This window comes from Bidens hawaiensis, unplaced genomic scaffold (assembly GCF_021521415.1).
Source record: "Bidens hawaiensis isolate Kalapana, Puna unplaced genomic scaffold, B.hawaiensis_p1.1 tig00011408_1, whole genome shotgun sequence".
NCBI lineage: Eukaryota > Viridiplantae > Streptophyta > Magnoliopsida > Asterales > Asteraceae > Bidens > Bidens hawaiensis.
Window position 1 is genome coordinate 11,053 of NW_027491887.1, and position 19,330 is coordinate 30,382.

Here is a 19,330-nt window from a genome sequence, read left to right on the forward strand (position 1 = left end):
AAAGAAGGCTGGAATACCCGAACCTCTACCCAAAGATAACATGAGCGAGGACTACTATGAGGCTTTCTTCAACCAAGACCAATACATTGACCAAACCAAGCCAATATATTTCTCTAGAACCGAGCAATGTCCGATAAACTTACCCAATAGTCACCCATGCCAAGAAATGATCCCCCAAGACATTCCAGCTACCACCCATCAAGCATACCCATGTACCACCCATCCGAAGTCCCAACATATCACCCTTATGAGATTCCAAGTATCAACCATCTGAGATCCCGTCATATTACCTATCTGGTACTCTGAGATACCTACCACCAAATCCCCATCCATCGTACACTTTCCTCTCCAACCGACCGATCAAGGAAGAACCTGTGTTCGACTCGTTCGATTGGATGCAATGCCATTCTAACCAACGAAGATGGCACACCGGAACCTCTGCTTTTGATTCTGTTGACTCTTGCCCCAACAAAGATGAAGGACCATCTCGCAAGCCTAAAATGAGAGTCATGATGCCATACGAAAGTTTTCGCATGCCGTCGATAGTAAAGGAGACTGCCCAACTAATGGAGGAAGAGGACCCTGAGGAAGAAGAGGATCCAGAAGAAGAATCTGAAGAAGATCCTGAGGAATAGTACCCAGAAAACCCCAATGAAGTGACAACACCGATAGAAGAACCGTTTTCTCACCAAAATCCAAGTTATGGCTCCATGGACCCATATGTACAATATCTCGAGGAGCTCAAGAACAAAGCGTCATCAAGTTTCCCACCATACCAAGGTGAGATCCCATCAATTGAAGATCAAGCAAATGAAATTCGTGAGCAGAATGAGGTTGCCGAAGCTTCTTCAACTGCGACGTGGTCATGATGGGGTACCGTGATCCGCCACCAAAGTATGGATACCCAAACGAGATCCCTCAGTCACAAGAGAAGCATTTGGACCGAGCCTTGCATGAAACAGATGACTTAAGAAAGAAGATAGTAGTGGATGGAAAGAAGAAGAAGAAGATGGGAGAAAAACTTCTGAGAAAATGCAATAAGATGACAAAAATAGTGAAGAAGTTTATCAAGGATTAAAGAAATGAAGAGAAACAACGAGTGTGGTGTTGTAAGGGTTGCGTGTGTTTGATGTAACTTTAATGTGATATGTACTATGTGTATAAATAAGGATAGGTGCATATATATATATATATATATATATGTTGTATATATATATATTGTGAAATAAATAAAATGTGTGTTTTAAGAAAAGAAATTTGTTAAATTTCAGTTACAAAGAAAAAGTTGAAAATAAGAAGAACAATGTCGCGACAAAGTAACAATGTTGAAGCTTCTCGAAAAGAAGCTGATAAAAGAAAAGAAAAAGAGATAGAACAAGAAAAAGAACAACAAGAGAAAATACCCGATAAATATATAAAACAAATACAACAAATGATCAAAGAAGCCGTTAGGGCTGAAACCGAAGCTAGATCTCAATCTAGGCAATCCAAACATTCCCAATCTGTTGAACCATCTCGAAAATCCGTTAAATCCCGTCCGAAACCGTCTCATATTGATAAGAGTGTTCATGAGTCAAATGCTGGAGATGGTATTAGACAAGAGTTTAAGAAACTAAAGATAAGTGGTTGTTCGTTCAAAGACTTTGAGTATATCAGGCCAAAAGAGTTCTACGGTGACAAAGGCGCTATTGCTACTGTAAGATGGATCGAGGAAATGGAGTCGATAGTAATCATAAGAAAATGTTCAGATCAAGAGAAGATTCAATATTCCGCCCAAATGTTCAAAAGCGAAGTCTTAGAATGGTGGAACACACTGATATTGAGCAAGGGACGACAAGTGATGTACAATCTTTCATGGCAAGAGTTCAAGGAGTTGATAATGGCAAAATTTTGTCCTATGCATGAAACTGACCAAATCCAAACCAAATTTCTCAATCATAAAGTCGTAGGAACTAACCTTCGTAAATACAATACCAATTTCCATGAGTACTGTCCCCTTGTTCCCCAGCTGGTTAACCATGAGTCCAACAAAGTGACACGCTACATATGGGGATTGCCGCGGGAAATCCGCGACATGGTGAGGTCTTATCTCCCTCAAATTACTGACTCTGCGATGGAGTTAGCTGTTAACTAATGGGCGGCCTAATCCGCAACAGGGAGGAAGATAAGAAGATGGTGACAACCAACGATCAGAGGAAGACTGGAGGAAGTGCCCGATTCAATGGCAAAGGTATAAATCAAAACTGAACCGAATTCAATTCAAACGCCCCGTTCTGCAAAATATGCCGAAAGCACCATAGGGGGCAATGTCGTTTTGTTTCGTCTTCTACCGCAACTGTCTGTGAATCATGTTATAGACCCGGCCACACAACGGCCGATTGCTGGAAAAAGAAGATGACCTGCTACAACTGCAAATAAATGGGACATCTAAGCTTTGAGTGCCCCAAGAACAAACCCGCGACTGTGGTGCGGGTGGAAGTGGTCAAGCCAAGAAAGGCAATGCAAGAGTCTTAGTTATTGACACCAAAAAGGCGACCGACATGCCGGAAACTATCACCGGTACGTTCCTAGTTAACGACACATATGCTAGGGTTTTCTTTGATTCTGGTGCCAATTTAAGTTTTATAGATTATAACTTTTGTAGTCTATTAAACGAACCATTAACAAAACTAAATAAAACTCTAAGCGTCGAGACCGCTAATGGTGAAATAGTCAAAATCTCTGAAGCCTTTGAAAACGGAAAAATTCTTTTAGCCGGTTATATTCTGTCACACCCGCATCTTAGGGTCTAGGCGTGTGACCAATAGTTGGTATATGTTTTGAAAATATATTAGAGTTTTAGCGGAAGTCTTTAGTTTATAAAATATTAATTTATATTTTGAAACATTAGTTCATTTGTAAAATATAATAAAATATTTGATTTAGTAGAAAGCTTCTCGAATAAAAATTTGAGGGTTTAATTTATAATCCTTGTTTGATTTATAAAACTTGTTTAAATATTGTTTACAATATTTTAATATTTAAAAACTGAGTCATCTCTACCTTGCGAGCAACTATCTTCTTGGATGGCTATAATTCCTTGCTACATGTGCTAACTTTATTTCCTGTGACATTGGGGGAAAAATACGTCAGCGATATGCTGGTTGTAACACCCCGACCAAAGGCGGATTATACATCGGGGCGTCACATATTGCTTCATTACTCGCGACACTATTGGTGTCAATATTTATTAATACACATTTTATCGCGCACGCGCAGCGGGGAAAATAAAGAACATAAATCAAACATAAATCAATATATTATAAATTATAACATTCAAACAACATTAACTTGTCTTGATACATTTTAATTCTAGGTCCAAAAGTAAAAACGTCCTACGTGTCCACAAGCTCCAAAACAGCTACTGCAAACCTGAACATGTGTTAAAATAAACGTCAAACACTTGCGTGTTGGTGAGAAATCAAGTTTAATACAATACATAGGTAACAATAAATCTGCGCGCAACACGTGTATGTCTGGTGTTTAACAAGGGTGCAATCAGATTGTGATCAAGCCTAGATAGATCATAGCTCATAGTTCATAGTTCAATCCGTGCTCCCAATTGAGCACAAAAACGAGAAAACATCTGTGCAAGTGTAAACAAAGAAAACCGTAAACGATAGGTCTCCCGTGTTCATCTAATGGATCCATGAAAACTGCGGAATAGGCCGAACAAAGCGGTTAATGATACACACATACAAATAAACAGCCAAGTAAACGTCCTCAACACATGGGATACTGCGCGACTAAAGCTCATAAACAAGTTTAAGACTCTAAGTTTGTATGAACACATGAACATCCCAAAACATTAAAAGCAAAAAGGGATTAGGTACGAGATTACTCACTTGATAAACGATGCGGTGTAAGATAAAGCAAGAACCAACTTTAAACAAGCACAAGTTAACCTATAAACAAGATTATTGTTTTAATGATTTGTTTTAAGTCTTGATTATAAGTTAGCATAATTAATAAGTTATTATATATAATATATTACCGGAAAACAGGGCAGAGGAGAGGAGAAAACGGAGGCAAGAGAGGAGGGAGGCGGCAGGAGGACAACGGCAGAGAGCGAAAAGGGAGGAAGAGATAATAAGTGTAGTGTGTGAAGTGTTAAGAAAATAGTACTATATATAGGCAAACCCTAGGGGACACAAACCCTAGAAAAGATCTCCAAAAGTAAAAGAAAAGATATCAACAGTAAAAAGTTCTGAAAAGTAAAGATATCAAAAGATATGGCAGCTGCAGGGGACAAGAGAAAAGCTGACAGGGAACAGCAACAGGCATGGGCGGATCAGATAAAGGTACTGGATAAAGCATGAAAAAGCAGATCTCAAAAGATAATGTCAGTCACTTTTTCTACCAACCAATGGGGTTGGTACGCATGCTGCGCCGAAAGTAACTATTCAGACATTAGATAGGTTAGGTCAACAGCTCAGAAGAAAAGACATGACAAAAGCAAACGGCTAGAATAAACAGAAGATACAAGGGTTAAGCGCGGGAAGGCTGAGTGCGCGAGCGCGAAGGCTGGCACAACAATCCTTAGCGCACTGCGGGAAGAATCACAAATCCTTAGCGTGCTGCGTGAAGAACTAGAATTCTAAGCGCATCGCGGGAAGAACATACATTCTTAGCGCATTGCGGGAAGAATATGCATTCTTAGCGCGCTGCGAGAAGAGTTCTCTTCACGCATCGCAGGAACAAGATGTCTTCACGCAGGCTTCCATGTAAGGAGTCTGGCGCGTGGAGCTGCAGACATCCTTAGGCGGGAAGAACCAAAGGACAAGCAAAGAGTTAAGGAAAGGGTTCAAGGCTTAAGGGCGGGACGGCGACAAGAGGGAAAAGAAGGCGGAAAGAGAGGAGAGGGACGGAACGGCGGAAAGAAAGAGAGAGAAAGAGGCGGGAGGGAAAAGTATATTATTATTATTGAAAGTAAAATATAAGTATAAATAAATATTAAATCATAAAAGAAAGAGATCGGGTCAGAGAAACGGGTACCTGGGTCGGGTCGGATCGGGCAGATGTCACAGTCTCCCCTACTTTAAGAAATTTCGTCCCGAAATTTATCTCGAAATAGGTTGCGCAGAGAACAGGTGCGGGTACTTGATCTTCATTTGATCTTCCCTTTCCCATGTAAACTCGGCTCCGCGCTTGGACTCCCAGCGAACTTTCACGATAGGGATACGACTGCGCTTGGTTTGCTTAACCTCGCGATCCAGAATCTCAACAGGCTTCTCAACGAAATGCATAGTTTCATCAACTTGAACTTCATCAAGTGGAATGCGAAGGTTCTCGTCAGCTAAACACTTCTTGAGATTGGATACATGGAACGTTGGATGCACATTACTGAGCGCGGGCGGCAGGTCAAGTCTGTAGGCAACTTTTCCCACACGCGCGAGAATCTTGAATGGACCAACATAACGAGGAGCAAGCTTACCTTTCTTCCCAAAGCGGACAACACCTTTCCAGGGCGACACTTTGAGGAGAACAAGATCACCAACTTGAAATTCGAGAGGCTTTCGCCTGCGATCTGCGTAACTCTTCTGTCGGCTTCTGGCAGTCAGCAGATGATCACGGATCTTGGCGATTTTATCGGTTGTCTCTTGAACAAGTTCGGGTCCTGTGATTTGAGTTTCACCCACTTCGCTCCAACAGATCGGGGAGCGGCACTTACGACCGTAAAGTGCTTCAAATGGGGCCATACCGATACTGGAATGATAGCTGTTATTATAAGAGAACTCGATCAAAGGCAGGTGCGAATCCCAATTACCTCCAAAATCAAGAACACAAGATCGGAGCATATCCTCAAGAGTTTGAATAGTTCGTTCAGACTGTCCGTCAGTCTGAGGATGATATGCCGTACTCATGTCCAAGCGAGTTCCTAGCGCAGATTGGAGAGATTTCCAAAAGCGAGATATAAAACGGCCATCGCGATCGGATATGATGCTCAAAGGAGTACCATGGCGGCAGACAATTTCCTTGACATAAAGCTGCGCGAGCTGCTCAACACGGTAGTTTTCACGAATGGGCAGAAAGTGAGCAGACTTAGTCAATCGATCCACTATTACCCAAATGCTATCATGTTTGCTTGCTGTCAAAGGTAACTTGGTAATAAAGTCCATCGCTACACATTCCCATTTCCACGTAGGAATTTCTGGTTGTTCGAGCAAACCAGATGGGCGTTGGTGTTCAGCTTTCACTTTAGAACAAGTCAGGCATTTAGCTACGAACACAGCAATATCCTTTTTCATACCGGGCCACCAATAAGTAATGCGCAAATCCTTGTACATCTTATCAGCGCCAGGATGAATAGAATACCGAGATTTGTGCGCTTCACTCAGGATATCAGCGCGAAGATTCTCATCAAAGGGAATCCAGATGCGATTAAGATAGCAGAGAATTCCACTCAGATTAGGGACAAAGAGTGCTTCCGCGCCACACGCTAACTCGGCGCGAAGGTTACCATTACTGATGGATGCGCGCTGCGCGTCACGAATACGCGATTCAAGGTTGCTTTGAATCGGCGCGAAGTGAAGCTGCGTGCGCGGCAAGATACAGTTAAGCTGGCAGGGTTTTCGGCTGAGCGCATCGGCTACCACATTAGCCTTACCAGGATGATACCGGATCTCACATTCGTAATCGCTGATGAGTTCGTTCCATCGGCATTGCCTCATGTTAAGTTCCTTTTGATCAAAGATATGCTGAAGGCTTTTATGGTCAGTGTAAAGGATACACTTAGTACCATAAAGGTAGTGTCTCCAGATCTTCAAGGCAAAAACAACTGCACCAAGTTCGAGGTCGTGAGTTGTATAATTCTTTTCATGAACCTTGAGTTGCCTTGATGCGTAAGCGATAACCTTGCCTCGTTGCATAAGAACACAACCGAGACCTTGGTTGGATGCATCGCAATACACGACAAAATCATCATTACCCTCAGGTAGCGCAAGAACAGGAGCTTCACACAACAAACGCTTGAGCGTTAGAAAGGCTTCTTCTTGCTTCGAGCCCCAAATATACGGTTTACCTTTGTGCGTTAGAGCTGTTAAAGGCAAAGCGATCTTCGAGAAGTTCGAAATGAATCGCCGGTAGTAACCAGCTAAGCCCAGAAAGGAACGGATCTCGGAAGGAGAGGATGGCGTAATCCAGTTCTTGATTGCTTCAATCTTGGATGGGTCGACATGAATACCCATCTTGTTTACAACATGACCAAGAAACTGTACTTCATCAGACCAGAATTCACACTTGGAAAGCTTGGCATAGAGCTGCTCAGCTCTAAGCTTTTGCAACACCAACCGAAGATGTTGCTCGTGCTCGGCCTTTGTCTTAGAATACACCAGAACATCATCGATAAACACAATCACGAATTTATCCAAGAAAGGCCTACACACCCGATTCATTAGATCCATGAAAACGGCGGGTGCGTTGGTCAAACCGAAGGACATGACCAAGAATTCAAAATGGCCATAACGAGTTCGAAAGGCAGTCTTCGGAACATCTTCATCGCGGATGCGCAACTGGTGATAACCAGAGCGGAGATCAATCTTCGAGAAACAAGAGGCACCTTGGAGTTGATCAAAGAGGTCGTCAATACGCGGTAAGGGGTACCGGTTTTTAATGGTGAGTTTGTTCAACTCGCGGTAATCAATACACATGCGAAACGATCCATCTTTCTTTTTAACGAACAACACCGGAGCACCCCAGGGCGAAGAGCTAGGGCGAATGAATCCTTTAGCAGTCAACTCTTGAAGTTGGCTTGCCAATTCTTGCATCTCAGCGGGTGCAAGACGATAAGGAGATTTAGCCACGGGGGAAGCACCAGGGACAAGATCAATACGGAACTCGACTTCACGAGCGGGAGGGATACCAGGAAGATCATCAGGAAAAACTTCAGGGAAATCACGCACAACAGGGATATCGCGAAGCTTCTTCTCTTCAGCAGGTTTAACCACATGGGCTAGAAATGCAATACACTTCTTCCGCATGAGTCTTCGGGCTTCGGCGCAAGACATAAGTTTAAGACCACTGGAGGGTTTTTCGCCGTAGATATGAAGATCACCATTTTCTCGAGGAATGCGAATCAACTTCTTGGCGCAAATAACTTCGGCGCGATTCTTTGAGAGCCAGTCCATACCAATGATAACATCAAAGCTTCCAAGAGGCATGGGGATGAGGTCAATCAGAAAATCGTTTTCGTTAAGGTTAAGCGTGCAATCTTTAATCACCGAGTTAATTAAAACAGTTTCACCGTTAGCCAATTCAACTGAAAAATCTTCTTTTAAATCGTTGCGCGGTCGCGCAAGCTTCTGCTCGAAGGCGCGAGAGATAAAACTTCGATCGGCGCCAGTATCAAAAAGTATAGAAGCATAAAATCCGTTAAGCAAAAATGTACCATTAACTACGTCATTATTCGCTTGCGCTTGGTGCGCGGTTATGTTAAAAGCTCGTCCACGCGTCACTTGGTTCGAAATCTGGTTCACCGGATTCGCTTGTGTGATTTGCACTTGTAGTCTCGGGCACGCGTTCCGGAAATGACTGGGATCACCGCAGTTATAGCACGACCTGGGTCGTGGGTTTTGGTAGATTGATTGTGGGTTCTGCGGGTAGACTGGTGGTGTTGGCGCAATTGGGTTGGCGGGAGGGACTCTACAGTATTCGGTTGAGTGACCAATGCGGCCACATCGGTTACATTGTCGACACGGGGTCTGAGTTGGGTGGTGAAGTCTACAGGTTGGGCAAAGGGGTTGGTTTCCTGTGTAAGGTTTCTTAGTTGGTGGGGCAGGGAGTGCTGGATTGGTTAAGGCATAGTTGTGGACTACAGGGGGAGTTGGGTAGGCTGACAGTGGGTTAGGCGCATAAACTGGGGGTTGGTATGCGGGTTGCTGGACAATGGGCGGGTTGGTAAGCGCATAGGCCTTGCGCCTGCGCTTGAGGTTGTTACGGTTTGAGGGTTCAGGTTTGGTTTCTGTTGGTTCAGGGGCAGTCTTGGTGAGTTTGGTCTTCTCAGCTCCCCGCAGGAACAGGGTTCCTGTTCTGACATGGTTGTCGCTGAGCACAGCGGCCAACTCGATGGCGTCAGAGAGGGTTGCTGGGTTTCTGGCCCATACAGAATCTTGAATTTCCATGGGGAGACCCCCAAGGAATTTCTCGATTGCTTGGCGTGAAGGGGTAACAAGGTGAGGGACCAGTAAGCTTAGCTCGTGGAAGCGCGTCGCGTACTCGCGCGCTTCTCCACTGTATTGCTTCAGGTTCCAAAATTCTTCCTCCAGGCGCTTTACTTCGTTGGGAGGGCAGAATTCTCGCGTCAAGAGATCCTTAAATTCCTCCCAGAGTATGCTGAAAGCAGCTTCTGCGCCACGCGCATGGGCTATTCCATTCCACCATGTAAGCGCTCTGGATTCCAGGACACTGGAGGCATATAGGGTTCGTCTGTCTGAGGGGCATTGGGTGTGAAGGAAAGTGTTTTCTATTTTCTCAAGCCACTGGAGCATCACGGTGGCTCCTTCAAGACCTGTGAACTTTGGAGGGTTACCCGCGTTAAAGGACTTAATGTTATAACTCGAGGTATTGTTTTGGCTCAAGGCTTGGGCTATCGCGGCGGCCATTTCCTGGGAACGTTGCTGTCTACGCATGCGCGAGGCTTCTCTTCTCTGAAATCGGCGAGATAGCGGAGGCATTCTATAAAAATTTTAATTTTAGTTAATATCTTGGTTTTAGCGCAAAGTTTTAATCTTATAAAGCTTGGTTTCACGGAGTTAGATACTATCAAAAGTTAAAAGTAAAATAAATGACCCTAAATGCAGACTTAATAAGGGTAACAAATTCGAATCAAGAATCGACGATTCATGTATCACCATGACTTTCCGAATTCCCAATTTAAAATATACGAGCAAACGAGTATATGGAGATTGACGATTCATGTATCACCATGACTTTTCAATCTTCAATATAAAACATACAAGAAAATGAGTATTGGAGGTTGACAATTCATGTATCACCATGACTTTTCAAGTCTCCAACCTCAGAACATAATCGTAAATGGAAATTGAAAATCAACTATTCATGTATCACCATGACTTTTCGGATTTTCAAATCCAACAAACGAATATGTAGGTAAAATCAGTAAAAATCGAAATTCAACAAAAATCGAAATATCGCGAAATAGAACATAAAATCATATACTGCGCAAGTGCGAGCATATTCATAAATAACGAGTAATTAACAATAAGCGCGCAAACATGAGATTTCTCTCATGCGCGAGAAGGGACTCTTAGGTATTCTAGGCCGTTACGTCTAACCACCTATCCTAAAGTCAACGAGCTCTGATACCAATCTGTAACACCCCGACCAAAGGCGGATTATACATCGGGGCGCCACATATTGCTTCATTACTCGCGACACTATTGGTGTCAATATTTATTAATACACATTTTATCGCGCACGCGCAGCGGGGAAAATAAAGAACATAAATCAAACATAAATCAATATATTATAAATTATAACATTCAAACAACATTAACTTGTCTTGATACATTTTAATTCTAGGTCCAAAAGTAAAAACGTCCTACGTGTCCACAAGCTCCAAAACAGCTACTGCAAACCTGAACATGTGTTAAAATAAACGTCAAACACTTGCGTGTTGGTGAGAAATCAAGTTTAATACAATACATAGGTAACAATAAATCTGCGCGCAACACGTGTATGTCTGGTGTTTAACAAGGGTGCAATCAGATTGTGATCAAGCCTAGATAGATCATAGCTCATAGTTCATAGTTCAATCCGTGCTCCCAATTGAGCACAAAAACGAGAAAACATCTGTGCAAGTGTAAACAAAGAAAACCGTAAACGATAGGTCTCCCGTGTTCATCTAATGGATCCATGAAAACTGCGGAATAGGCCGAACAAAGCGGTTAATGATACACACATACAAATAAACAGCCAAGTAAACGTCCTCAACACATGGGATACTGCGCGACTAAAGCTCATAAACAAGTTTAAGACTCTAAGTTTGTATGAACACATGAACATCCCAAAACATTAAAAGCAAAAAGGGATTAGGTACGAGATTACTCACTTGATAAACGATGCGGTGTAAGATAAAGCAAGAACCAACTTTAAACAAGCACAAGTTAACCTATAAACAAGATTATTGTTTTAATGATTTGTTTTAAGTCTTGATTATAAGTTAGCATAATTAATAAGTTATTATATATAATATATTACCGGAAAACAGGGCAGAGGAGAGGAGAAAACGGAGGCAAGAGAGGAGGGAGGCGGCAGGAGGACAACGGCAGAGAGCGAAAAGGGAGGAAGAGATAATAAGTGTAGTGTGTGAAGTGTTAAGAAAATAGTACTATATATAGGCAAACCCTAGGGGACACAAACCCTAGAAAAGATCTCCAAAAGTAAAAGAAAAGATATCAACAGTAAAAAGTTCTGAAAAGTAAAGATATCAAAAGATATGGCAGCTGCAGGGGACAAGAGAAAAGCTGACAGGGAACAGCAACAGGCATGGGCGGATCAGATAAAGGTACTGGATAAAGCATGAAAAAGCAGATCTCAAAAGATAATGTCAGTCACTTTTTCTACCAACCAATGGGGTTGGTACGCATGCTGCGCCGAAAGTAACTATTCAGACATTAGATAGGTTAGGTCAACAGCTCAGAAGAAAAGACATGACAAAAGCAAACGGCTAGAATAAACAGAAGATACAAGGGTTAAGCGCGGGAAGGCTGAGTGCGCGAGCGCGAAGGCTGGCACAACAATCCTTAGCGCACTGCGGGAAGAATCACAAATCCTTAGCGTGCTGCGTGAAGAACTAGAATTCTAAGCGCATCGCGGGAAGAACATACATTCTTAGCGCATTGCGGGAAGAATATGCATTCTTAGCGCGCTGCGAGAAGAGTTCTCTTCACGTATCGCAAGAACAAGATGTCTTCACGCAGGCTTCCATGTAAGGAGTCTGGCGCGTGGAGCTGCAGACATCCTTAGGCGGGAAGAACCAAAGGACAAGCAAAGAGTTAAGGAAAGGGTTCAAGGCTTAAGGGCGGGACGGCGACAAGAGGGAAAAGAAGGCGGAAAGAGAGGAGAGGGACGGAACGGCGGAAAGAAAGAGAGAGAAAGAGGCGGGAGGGAAAAGTATATTATTATTATTGAAAGTAAAATATAAGTATAAATAAATATTAAATCATAAAAGAAAGAGATCGGGTCAGAGAAACGGGTACCTGGGTCGGGTCGGATCGGGCAGATGTCACACTGGTGAATCGTTGACTCTAAAAAACATTTTTTATAAATTTTTCTTTGACTGACAAGATAGTTTTCATGAAACAATCTCAGCGGAAACGTCTATTATTTCTGGGATTGTGCCACTGCCAGACACACACTGTCACACCCCAACCTACGGCGGAAATGCCGGGGCGCGAACTGATTGTCACAGCTCTCAAGGTTACTATCATGCACAATATTTAAATGAAAATATCTATTAATTGAATTCAATTATCAAATAAATCAAATATAAACAAGTACATAATTCATACAACAATACAAATATTATATTCCTTGATTAAAATATTCTTCTAGCAAATTCTTCACTAAGTCTTCACCAACCTGCATATGCGTATAAAATAAAGTTTTGTCAACAACACATGTTGAGTGAGCAACACACCAGTTTAGTTGTACATATAGTATTTATATAACAAAATACGTAGCTGCAACAAGTCATATGAGAATAACAAAATAACCGAATGAGCAAGTATAACTGAGATGTCGAGAAGCACAAAGGCTAACGACTGGCATATGATCATACTAGACTGAGATTATGTTGGACATTTCCGAATGTGAAAGCATACAAAGCAAATAAGCACATAAACAAGTAAGGTATAAGTTGTTAACACATAAGACAAAGTTGCAGTTTTGTGTATAAGTATACATGAAAAGTATATTTACGCATATGTCCCCAAAACATTGAAAGCGGTAAAATAGGGGAATGTGGTACTCACCTCGATAGACGAACAAAAGCTGATTAAAATAATGAGAAGGCGGGATCAGTCAAACGCGAACGTTAAAGCCTAACGAGAAATAAGAGCAAACGGATACACTAAGTAAAGTACGATATTTATTACAACAACTAGTTAAATAATATATAAAAATACATATAAGGTTTTATTATACAATATAATTATTTTAGTTTATAAAAACACAACTTAATAAATATTTTTTGTAGTTTTATAAAATTAGTTTACTTGATTTATATATTCATTAAAACATTAGTTTTTAAGTTATAATATATACACACACCTTTATGTATATATATGAATGAAAACGTGAATTAACGAGTATTACAAAGCCGGTTTTTAATAAAGTAATTTATTTATACAAAAAAAATGATTTTAATAAACATTTATCAAAAATAAAAGGAAACGGGATGACAGAGGTTCGAACCCGTGACCTCTGCCCCCATAGCCAACATGTTTAACCAACTGGGCTACCAGCTTCAAGTGATTAAGAAATAGTTTCCGTAAATTAAAAACATCAGCAGATTGTAACAGTTTGATTGAGCAAAACCCTAGAATCTGAATTGATCAAATCGATTATATTGAATCAAATTAACCATGGGGTTAAGATAGAACGTGATGTCGCGATCAAAACCATAACAATAATTACCTCGAATGATGAACATACGCGGTTAATCAGACAGAAAACAGGGCTGGCTTAGCGAGGTCAAGAACACGATTAAAACAACAGTGTTAATCTAATTCGTTGGGGGCTTCAAAGGACGTTGGTATAAGGATCGTAACTGCAGGTTTAATTGAATTATCGAGATCGTTTACATGTATAATCAAATCCATATGATGTCGGCTATACATAATAAGGAAAACGAACCAGAATTGATCAAGTTAACTAAATTAAATTGTCGGTAGAGCCGAAGATGGAAGGTATAACGCGTTGCTTGATTAAATTTCCAAAATAGATGCGTGATTTAAGGTCCAAGTAAGCATATTTGTTAATTCGAGTTCAAGAAATATAAAGTGGATCCGGGTTTGGTTTATGGATCTCCAGATAAAGAATATGGGTTATATTGATATTTACAATCTGGACCCTGGGGTTTGAGTATGGATACAAATGAGATAAAATTATATAGTTTGGGCTAAAAGTGTCAAAACAAGAAAGATATATTTATAAATAAATAAATAAATAATAAGTTAATAATAATGCATTAATATTTAAACAAATTTAAACTTGATAAATGAAATATATTAAATAAAATAACCCGAACATGAAAACGGATCGTGTAGTATAGATTTGGAAAACCCGAGTTGTTACACACACAATTACGGTTCTCCGGGAGTTGATACCCTTTGGAGAACTTTTATTATGACCTCTAGTATGCGGCCACGTAGCCTTGACTGATAGACTAGATTGATTATGTTTGGATCCAGACACATGTGTACTCGGTCTGAGTTGTTTTTATTTTCTATCTTGTATTTTAATAGGGATCACGTGATCCCAAAATCTTTATTTGACTGTCTTTGTTTTAGATAAACAACCTATTTATCTTGACTGAAAAAGGTTTAACGTATTCACCTGTGACTGTCTGTTCTGAATGATGTGATGATCTCGTTTGAAAACGTTTGTGAATGAATGAATGATTGAATTATTGACCTATAATAAAATAGGTTTATATAAATACGCGGATCGTCTTCAGACCTTTAGTATGGTTTTGTTAGCTTAAACCTTGATTGATCATTTGTTTGTATGAAATATTTTTGATATGAAATCTTTCTCTTTATTTGCTAACCATGTGCTATGTTTCTTCTTCAAGAAAAAATCTTTATGATATGTTTCTTCTTCAAGAAGAAACGTCATTTATCTTAAACCTTTGTATGTTAAGTCTTATGTTTCTTAAAAATAAAGAAACACTATCTTAACTATAGCTTTTGTTCATAAACTTTTACTTTTCATAATATTTCAACTATACCTCTTGTAGGTAAAACTTATTTTTTTTACTCTTGAAGAAATATTGTTTTAATTATATCCCCATGTATATGAATACTTATATTTCTTAACCATAAAGAAGTTATGTTTTAGTTACAACATTTGTTTATACAAAATTTTGTATTTCTTTAATTATAAGGAAATCTTATTTTATTATTATCTTTTAATTTGATCAAGGTCTCGGCTATACCCCTGACTAGGGTCTTAGCATTTATTATTTTATTAATATTTTATTTGGCATTATGCCTACCTTGTTTCTCTTATAAAATCCTAGAAATTTTGGCAGCACTTCGACGCCTTTACTTCTCTCGAGTTCCTTGATCAACACCTCCTCGCCACGCAAATCGAGACACACCGTTTAAAACTTCGTCGGTACGCACTTCGAGGTAGAACGTCGATTCGGTACGGTTTACGAGGTCATTACGCGTTATGAGGTCGGCACGCAAAACGAGGTGCGCCGGTCGTCGGGGTAGTCGGTACAAACTTCAAGATGTCGTCGGTATATGGTGCGGATTACGAGGTGATGATTGTTGGGTCGGTGGCACGGAAACCTAGGTAGAGAGAGAAAGTTTCTAGAGAGAGAAAGTGAGTTTGAATTTGGGTAATGTGAGAATGGGGTGGTCACCCCCTATTTATAGGTTGATCTGGGACCCATCGCGATACGCGATGGTCCCTTGATCATGCCATCGCGTATCGCGATGTAGGCATGATGAGTCACACGTAGGTCTGCCACTTGGCGCCACGTGGCGGACGTAGTGCCACGTGGTGACACGTAGCGTGTCATGATGCCCCGCGTGACACGTGGCGGACACGTGTCATGTAGTCAGACCACGTCATCGCGTATCGCGATGACGTTGGGTTTTAGTTCGTCGCATATCGCCGTCAGCTCACTTATTGGGTTTTGAAAACATACCCATTGCGATACGCGATGGGCTTGTCTTTTGTGTCGTCGCGTATCGCGACTAGACATGAAACCAACATTTTTTTATTTTAATTCCTTGTACTATTGGAACTTGGTATTTTTAACCCGATATTTTCGTGATGTTACATATTCTGCCCATTCAATTATTGCCTATGAGTCTTGCTGGTTTTGACATTGTACTTGGTATGGATTGGTTATCCGACAATCATACTCGTATCATTTGCAATAGCAAAACTGTCAAACTTCAAGCCCATGATAAACGAACTATTCGAATTGAAGGGGACAAAGACACTGACCAAGTTAGCATAATTTCCATGATTAGGGCTAACAAATGTTTGAATCAAGGATGCTTAGCATTCATGGCCTACGTCACCGAAGAATCCAAACCGAATGAGATAAACGACGTGCCTATTGTCTCTGACTTTGCCGATGATTTTCCCGACGAACTTCCTGGAATCCCTCCGATCGTGAAGTAGAGTTTAGGATCGATCTCATTCCCGGTGCTGCTCTGATCGCCAAAGCTCCATATCGTCTAGCTCCGATTGAAATGAAAGAATTAAAGAAACAACTTGACGAGCTACTTGAGAAGGGTTTCATTCGACCAAGTTCATTGCCATGGGGAGCGTCAATACTTTTTGTCAAGAAGAAGGATGGATCCATGCATATGTGTATCGACTATCGAGCGTTAAACAAAGTCACTATCAAGAACCGTTATCCCCTCCCTCGAATCGATGATCTATTTGACCAACTCCAAGGCGCAAGCTTCTTTTCCAAAATCGATCTTCGTTCTGGTTACCATCAACTCAAGGTTCAATCCGAGGATATTCCGAAAACCGCATTTCGAACAAGGTATGGCCATTATGAGTTCACCGTTGTGCCATTTGGACTCACTAATGCGCCAGGCACATTCATGGATATGATGAATTGAATCTGCAAGCCTTACTTGGATAAATTTGTTATCGTATTCATTGACGACATTCTTATTTATTCTAAGTCTAAGGTTGATCATGAAAACCATCTCCGAATCTTACTTGAAATACTTAGAACCAAAAAGTTGTACGCCAAGTTCTCAAAATGCGAGTTCTGGTTACACGAGGTGCAAATTCTTGGTCACATCATCAATGTAAATGGTATTCAAGTGGACCCCACTAAGATTGAAGCTATCTCTAAGTGGGAGATCCCAAAGTCTCCAACCGAGATCCCAAGTTTCTTAGGTTTGGCCGTTTATTATCGTAGGTTCATCGAAAACTTTTCTCGTATAGCCGTTCCCCTAACTTCTTTGACTCGCAAAAACATTAAGTATGAATGGGGAACTAAACAACAAGAGGCGTTTGATATACTTAAATAAAAGCTTACTCAAGAACCTATATTGGCCTTGCCATAAGGTATTGAAGACTTCGTTGTCTTTAGTGGCGCGTCTCATTCCGGCTTAGGATGTGTACTGATGCAACGAAAGAAAATGATTGCTTACGCCTCTCGACAACTCAAGGTGCACGAAAAGAAATACACAACTCACGATCTAGAGTTAAGCGTCTTAATCTTTGCATTAAATATATGGAGGCACTATCTCTATGGAGTAAGATTTATCGTGTATACCGATCACAAAAGTTTGAAACACATCTTCGAACAAAAAGAGCTTAACATGCGTTAACGACGCTGGATGGAAACTCTAAATGACTACGACTGCGAGATTGCCTATCATGAAGGGAAGGCCAACGTTGTGGCCAACGCCTTGAGTCGTAAGGAACATGAAAAGCCATGAAGAGTCCGAGCATTAAGGTTAGAACTCCAAATTGATCTTATTGAACAAATCAAATCCGCTCAACTTCAAGCGATCAATGAAAATAAAATATCTGATGAAAAACGTAACGGATCCATTGACTCGTTAGTTAAAGGTGACGATGGTATTCTTAGACTCGGAAATAGAATTTGGGTACCGGTCGTTGGAGACCTACGTGAGAAAATTATGAATGAAGTTCACAAGTCCAAGTACATGATGCACCCCGGTAGTGACAAAATGTACCACAATCTCAAACCAAACTATTGGTGGAATGGGATGAAAATAGACATCGCTTCACATGTTGCGAAATGTCTAACATGTTTGAAAATCAAAGATGAACACCAAAAGCCGTCAGGATTGCTTCAGCAACCCAAACTTCCCGCTTGGAAGTGAGAGTTAATAACAATGATTTCATCACTAAACTCCCGAAAACGACTCGACAACATAATGCTATTTGGGTTATTATGGATCGACTAACAAAATCCGCGCACTTCATACACATTAATGAATCATACTCAATGGATAGATTAGCGCGTATCTATGCGAACAACATCGTTGCTTTACATGGAGTACCGTTATCTATAACCTTTGACCGAGACAGTCGTTTTACGTCTCATTTTTGGAAAAACTTCCAACAAGCGTTAGGCACAAAGCTAAACCTTAGCACCTCCTATCATCCACAAACTGATAGGCAAAGCGAAAGGGCAATTCAAACCTTGGAATATATGCTCCGCGCTTGTGTGATAGACTTAGGTGGAAGTTGGGACGACCACTTACCCCTAATGGAATTTTCGTACAACAATAGCTATCACACGAGTATTCAAGCCACACCATTTGAGGCATTGTATGGCCGTAAATGTAAAACGCGTGTGTGCTTGTCTGAAACCACCGACAAAGTTCTACAAATCCGCGAACGACTTAAGACGGCACATGATCTCCAAAAGAGTTACGCCGATGTCCGTCGTAAGCCGTTGGAATTTAATGTTGGTGACAAAGTTCTTTTAAAAGTCTCACCATGGAAAGGCGTAGTTCGCTTCGGAAAGAAAGACAAACTTAGCCCTCGATTCGTAGGACCATTTGAAATACTCGAACGAATTGGTACTGTTGCATATCGCTTGCGACTACCCGAGGAAATGCAAGGGATACACAATGTATTCCACGTCTCTAATCTGCGCAAATGTTTAGCTAACGAATCTTTATCGATACCATTAAAAGATGTAGATATAAATGAAAACTTATAATTTATAGAGAGACCAAATTAAATTGAAGATATAAAGACAAAGAAATTAAAAAGACGAACGTTAAAAATTGTGAAAGTGAAGTGAGACTCACGAAGAGGCCCCGAATATACTTGGGAACTCGAATCCGAGATGAAGAAGAAATACCCCCACTTATTCTAAGGAAGCAATCTCGAGGACGAGATTTATTTCAAAGTGGAGAGGATGAAACATCGTGAAAATATCGGATAAAAATATCAAGTTTCCAAAGTCAAGGGACCAAAAATGTCAAATTCTAAACCATTGGGTTAAAAAAAAACTTGGTTTCCTGACCCATCGCGATACACGATGGATCAGAAGAGAAACCCATCGCGTATCGCGATG